The sequence below is a fragment of the Loxodonta africana genome, chromosome 21 (genome assembly GCF_030014295.1).
Source record: "Loxodonta africana isolate mLoxAfr1 chromosome 21, mLoxAfr1.hap2, whole genome shotgun sequence".
NCBI lineage: Eukaryota > Metazoa > Chordata > Mammalia > Proboscidea > Elephantidae > Loxodonta > Loxodonta africana.
The window spans coordinates 43,908,352-43,915,042 of record NC_087362.1 but is presented as its reverse complement, the minus strand read 5'-3'; the positions used below and the strand labels follow the sequence as shown (position 1 = coordinate 43,915,042).

The window sequence follows — 6,691 nt, the reverse complement described above, 5'->3', positions numbered from 1 at the left end:
ATGCCAGCTGTAAGTTCAGGGACCCTAAGGGTCCCTCACTTCAGATCTGCAGGATACAAATTTGGGGGTTCCTGCTATCCCCTCAGAATGTCAATCCCATCACTTCTGACATGTTGCCTCTCGCTACTCCCTTGGATTTGATAATTTGCTTAAACGACTCACAGAATTTACAGAAAATGCTCTACTTATGATTATGGTTTTATTACAACAAAAAGGATACAAATGAAGAGGGCAGGTCTGGGAGGGTTCTAGCTCCAATGTGAAGCTTCTGTTTCTCAAAAAGGGACGCACTACCCTCCCATGTGCATTTATATGTTTCACCAACCAGGAGGCCCATGAAGCTTTCATGTCCAGAGCCTCTGTTGGGCTTCATTATGTAGTCATGATTGATTGAATCAGCCTACCTCCCTGAGGTCAATGGATAGCATATCAAGTGGTGGTCTTTCTGGCCTGGCCAGCCCCTGTCTGAGTCACCTCATCAGGTGTGGTCTGAAGGCCTAGGAAATTCCAAGGACTTAGTTCTCTCTCAGGCAGGGCTTCAAACTAGTTCTTCCCGGTTGGATCATGGCCAAGGAAGCAAAACTAGAACAGACCTGAGTTTTCAAAATTTGGTTGAATTGGAATGATAGCTGGAACTGGAAAAATTACATGTCGAAGCCCTGCTAGACACTTAATCTCCCTCAAGGAAACATGGGCAGCATACACATTACATGGAAATAAATAAATAGGCATCTAGACATTTAAAAAAAAATGAGTTTTTGGTGAAAGTTTACACAGCGAGTTAGGTTCCTATTGTCTTGCCCATCAGATTTTGAACACAGTCAGAAACAGCAGTGCCCCACTCAAAGATGGAGGCAGACTGCACTGCTTTGAATGCGTGTCACTCTCCACAGTCCTGCCAGTAATTCAGTCTTATGCATAGGGCTTCTGCAAGGGCTCACTATGCCTCTTCTGGGTCTCTCATTTTGGGGCTTTGACCCATAATTTTTCCTGTTCCGGTTATCATTCTGGATTAACCAAATTTTACAACTTCAAGTCTGTTCTGGTTTTACTTAGTCTTCATGACTGAACCAGGAAGAACCAGTTCAAAGCCCTGCTCTCAGGAATCAAGAACAAAGACCAAATTACTTTAGGTAAAATTAATTCGAACTCCACAATAAGCTTAAACATTAAAGTTCTAAAACATGCAAAGAAAACTAATGTGAAAAATAGTAAGATCAAAAAAGAATTTATCCTACAAGAAATGAAAATAACAGAGTAATTGGGAAATGTCTTTGATATAAATAGGTTTAGGACCCTCGAAGAGATAAGGAAACACTAAATCCATTACAGAAAAGAAAGGGAAGTTATGAAAGGAAACAAAACAAGAAAGTGTGAATATGAAAAAATGCCTATTAAAAATTCTAGAAATGAAAAATCATGTCATTAGAATTTGAAATTCAAGAGTTAATGTTAGCATGGATAGAGAATTCATGAGTTGGAAGATAGTACTGAGGAATTCGTCTAGAATGCAGTGCAGATATGGAGGACAGATTGAAAGGCTTCAGCATGTTTCTAGTAGGAATTCCAGATATGAATAGAGGAAATAGCAGAGAAATAATAGTTGAAGCAGTAACGGCTGAGCGTTTCAGAAGAGAAAAAACAGCATGAACACTGGACAAATAGACACCTAGACTTTTTTTTTTTTTTTTAATAATATTGAGTTTTTGGTGAAAGTTTACACAGCAAGTTAGGGTTCTATTTGAATTTCCACACAGATTGTTCCCTGACATTAGTTACATTTATCACAATGTGTCAGCATTCTCTTTAGTTGTGTTCAGTTTGTTCCTTTTCCAGTACTCCAGTTTCCTTGCTCCCTTATCTTCTCATCTTTGCTTTTGAGTAATTGTTGACCTTTTGGTCTCATACTGATGGTTTTTAAGTAGCGCACTGATCTTACTGGTAATACCCTATTTTGTGTGTCACTCTGCTGTTTCACCAAAAGGTGATCTCCAGGGATAGGTTCAGTTCTAGATTTAAAACTGTCTCAGGGCCATAGTCTCAGGGAGTCTCTGTTCTCTACTGTTCCAGTTTGTCTGGCGTTTTTTTTTTTTTTTAATAAGAATTTGAGTTCTCCATATTTTTCTCATTCTGCCCGGGACTAACTATTGTGACCCCATTCAGAACAGTCAGTGGTGGTAGTCGGGCACCATCTAGTTCTTCTGGTCTCAGGGTAGATGAGGTTGTGGCTCATGTAGACTTCTTTCTTCTCTATGCTTTTGATTGATTACCTTCTTACTGTTTTCTCCTGGTGCGTAGAGACCGGTAATTGTGCCTTAGTTGAATGCTTGAAAGCTTTTAAGACCCCAGATGCTACTCACTTCACTAGGAAGCAGATCATGTTTTTTGTGAACTATGTTATGCCAGTTGACTGAGTTGTCCCGTGAAACTATGGTCCTAAGCCTTCAAGCCCAGAAAACCAATGTTGGAAGGTATTTGGTTATATCTGAGGAGTATCCATATTTGTGTCTTCTATGAATATATGTGCCTGCACCCACATATTTGTACATGTTCCTGTGGATAACTTCTGTCTGTTCTAACCTATGTACACATCTGTACCTAACCATATACTAATTTCTCTGTACCCATCCATATATGTTCAAATGCTTGATTTTACTTTGGTTGTGCTGTTCTCATTACATCCACATTCAGTGCCACTTTTCCCATCACCAAAAATAACTGGTCTCTACTGTGTAAAGTGTACTTCCCCCCCACCCCTCTCCTTGGTAACCACCAGTGAACATTTGTCTCTCTCCCTATTTATGTATTCTTGTCTTCTTATAAAAGAGAGATCATACAATATTTGTCCTTATATGCTTGACTTATTTTATTTAGCGTTATGTCTTCCAGGTCCAGTCACATTACAGTATGTTTTGCAGACTAATCATTGTTCTTCATGGTTGTGTGGTATTCCATTGTATGTATGTACCACAGTTTGCTTCATCTGTTGATAGACATTTCAGTTATTTCCATTTATTTGCTACTGTGAATAAAGCAGCAGTAAACACAGGTGTGCATATGTCTGTTTGTGTCATTATTTTTAGGTCTGTAGGGTGTATACCGGAAACCCTGGTAGCGTAGTGGTTAAGTGCTACGGCTGCTAATCAAGAGGTCGGCAGTTCGAATCAGCCAGGCACTCCTTGGAAACTCTATGGGGCAGTTCTACTCTGTCCTGTAGGGTCACTATGAGTAGGAATCGACTTGAAGGCAGTGGGTTTGGTTTTGGTTTTTGGTTTTAGGGTATATACCTAGGAGTGGGATTGCTGGTAAGGTAGTTCTATTTCAGATTTTTTGAGAAAGTGCCATATCATTTTCCATAGTGGTTTTCCCATTTTACAGTCCCACCAGCAATGGATAAGGGTTCCAGTCTCCCCACATCCACGACAACATTTCCTGCTATGTGTTTTTTTTTTTTTTTTTAATCCATGCCATTTTAGCCAGGGGTAAGATGGTATCTCATTGTAGTTTTGATTTACATCTCTCTAGTGGCTAATGGGAAACCCTGGTGGTGTAGTAGTTAAGAGCTACAGCTGCTAACCAAAAGGTCGGCAGTTTGAATTCACCAGGTGCTCCTTGGAAACCATATGGGGCAGTTCTTCTCTCTCCTATAGGGCTGCTATGAGTTGGAATTGACTCGACAGCAATGGGTTGGGTTTGGTTTTGGAATGGTTAATGATTGTGAACTTCTTTTCATACGCTTGTTGGCTGCTTGGATGTCCTCTTTGGTGAAGGTTCTATTCATGTCCTTTGCCCATTTTGTGATTGGGTGTTTATCTTTTTTTTATTGCGTTAATGCAGATTTCTATAGATTTTAGAGATTAGACCATTATATGTTTCCAAAGATTTTTTTCCCAGCCTGTAGGTTGTCTATTTACTCTTTTAATAAAGTCTTTTGATGAGCATAAGTTTTTAATTTTTATGTGGTCCCATTTATCTATTTTCTTCTATTTGTGCATTTGTTTTAATGTTTGTTATCCTATTTTTACAAAAGATTAAATCTCATGGTTTTCTTCCTATATTGTTTTTCCAGGAATTTTATTATTTTAAGTTTAACATTTAGATCTTTTATGCATTCTGAGTTAGTTTTTGCGTATGGTGTGAGGTATGGGTCCTGTTTCATTTTTCTATAGGTGGATATCCAGTTTTGCCAGCATCCTTTATTAAAGAGACTGTTTCTGCCCCACTGAATGGACCTTGACCCCTTGTTGAAAATCAGTTGTCCATAGATGGCTGGGTTTAATTCTGAGTTCTTAATTCTATTCCATGTTCTATGTGTCCATCGTTGAACCAATACCAGGTTGTTTTGATTACAGTGGCTGTATAGTATGTTTTGATATTGGGAAGTGTGAGGCCTCCTGCTTTGTTCTTTTTCTTCAATATTGCTTTCACTATTCAGGGTTTCTTTCCTTTCCATATGAAGCTGGTGACCCCTGGACATTTTATAGTGAAACTGTAGACAAGAATAAAGAGAAAATGCTAAAAACTACCAGAGAAAAAAAGAATTCAAAGAAGTGACAATTAGACTGGCAGACAACATCTCATCAATGTTAGATGCCAGAAGATATTAGAGCTTTGGTGGCGCAGTGGTTAAGCTCTTGTCTGCTGACTGAAAGGTCGGACTGTTTAATCCACCAGCTGCTCTGCAGGAGAACAACGTGGAAATCTACTTCTGTAGAGTTTACAGCCTTGGAAACCCAGTGGGACAGTTCAACTCTGTACTGTAGGGTTGCTGTGAGTCAGAATTGACTTGATGGCAAGGAGTTTGGCTTTTTTTTTTTAGTTTTATCTTAGTGAAACTACTTGTCAACCTAGAAGTCCCATATCCAGCTGGACACCCTAGTTTTACCACCTATTAAAAACAAAGAGACAAACCCACTGCTGTCGTGTGGATTCCTATTCATAGTGACCCTATAAGACAGAGTATAGTGCCCCACCGGGCTTCTAAGGCTGTAATCTTTATGGAAGCAAACTGCCACATCTTTTTCTGTGGTAGCGGCTGGTGGGTTCAGGCCGTCAACTATTCGGTTAGCAGCTGAGTGCCTAACCACTGCACCACCAGAGCTCCTTTTTAATCGCCAATAGACCCTTGCTAAAAGAACTACTAAAGGTATACTTCAGTAAGAAGAAAAGTAAACCTAGAGGAAAGGAGCCAACAGCAAGCACAGAAATTAATAATGTTGGTAAGTTTGACTGTCAACAGTATATCACAATGCTTTCTGTTACAAGTAACAGAATAACTTACAGTGACTTAAACTATAAAAAAATATATATTTAATTAGTCCATAATGAGAAGTCTATAGGTAGGGAGGTCCAGGCCTGGGGCAGTGGTCCAGTAATGACATGAAGGATGCTGGATCATTCCATCTTTCTGCTGTGCCATCCTAGTGGTGTAAGGTGTCCCGTCTATGGTCGTGAGATGACGCTGCAGCTCCAAATGCTGGTATCAGCACCCTATATCTTCCCAAGCAAGAAGGCAAGGAGATGCTAGAGAAAGGAAGTTTTCTCCTCGTGTGCTGCTTTTTCAAGGAGGACAGCCTTTCCAAGAAAACCCCAGCAAACATCCCCTTATGTCTCATTGGCCCAAAGTGGCCCATCCTTAGATGAATTCCTGATGAAAGGGAACAGGCTTACTGCAGCTGGCTTTGACCAAGCTTGCTTCATCTCCTGGGACTGAGTCCTCAGCCGCCTGAACAAAATCAGGATTCTGTGGGCAAGGAAGAAGGGGGAATGGCACTTGGTAGGCAACCAACAGGGTCTGCCACAGATGGCAAAACACAGCAACAGAAAAACAGTATCTGATTTGTTTTTTTGATTAAAAAAAAGATAAAATTGTGGACCACATTATCAAGGTAGAATAAAGTAGGGAATTTCATCATTAAATCTCACCAAGATTCTGCCCTGTTTAAGAGAAGAGCACTACTGAAAAACTGTAGACTTTGTTAGAAAAATGTCTGTATGCTAACAACTTAAGTTAACTGTTAAAAGAAGAGGAGGGAAAAGAAGGGGTGGGCGTGGGAATAATGTGTCAATCCAACAGAAGTCATGAAAAGAGAAAAAAGCTGAAAAAAAAAAAGAGGAAACAAAGAATAAGTAACATAAGTCCAATTACGTAAATATAGTGAATTAAACTCACATATTAGAAAATCACCAGACTATCAGACTGAATAAATAGCAAATAAGAGCATGGAACATGGAGAAATCTGGTCAGCTGGAAACAGGGACTTAAAAGGAGCCATTTTGTATTCTTTCCCCATCTTTTTCCTTCTCTCCTTAACTATTTTTCTCTGACCTACCTGCCTAGCTATTGAGATAACTTTGTTTTTCTAGGTTTTGCTTCCTGCCCTAATATTAATATGCATTAAAACAAATTCCAGGACTTCCGTCCCCTATAAGACACAAACCAAACCATCTTGGGGCTCCCTCCTGAGGGAGTAAGTATGGTGTAGAGCTGGCCTGGGCAGAGCAGACGGTTGATCTGAGGAACCCTAGATCCCACTTTTCTCCCAGTCCCACCCCTTCCCCCTGCCTCTGAGCCCAGCATTGCTCCCCTAACTAAGAGGCTCTTCCTTAGGGTACAACACTGGTCCTCTTGTAGTGGAGACTAATGGTTTATATCTGTAGGACTTTACACTGGGTTTTTTTGGGTTACATT

The 6,691-nt window shown here is 40.0% G+C and overlaps 1 protein-coding gene across 4 annotated transcripts in view; it reads left to right on the top strand.

The window, feature by feature from the left end:
• Nucleotides 1-6,691, top strand: part of ST3GAL2 (ST3 beta-galactoside alpha-2,3-sialyltransferase 2) — a 59,202-nt gene that overhangs the window by 26,112 nt on the left and 26,399 nt on the right. The gene's annotated exons all lie outside the window — the stretch shown is intronic.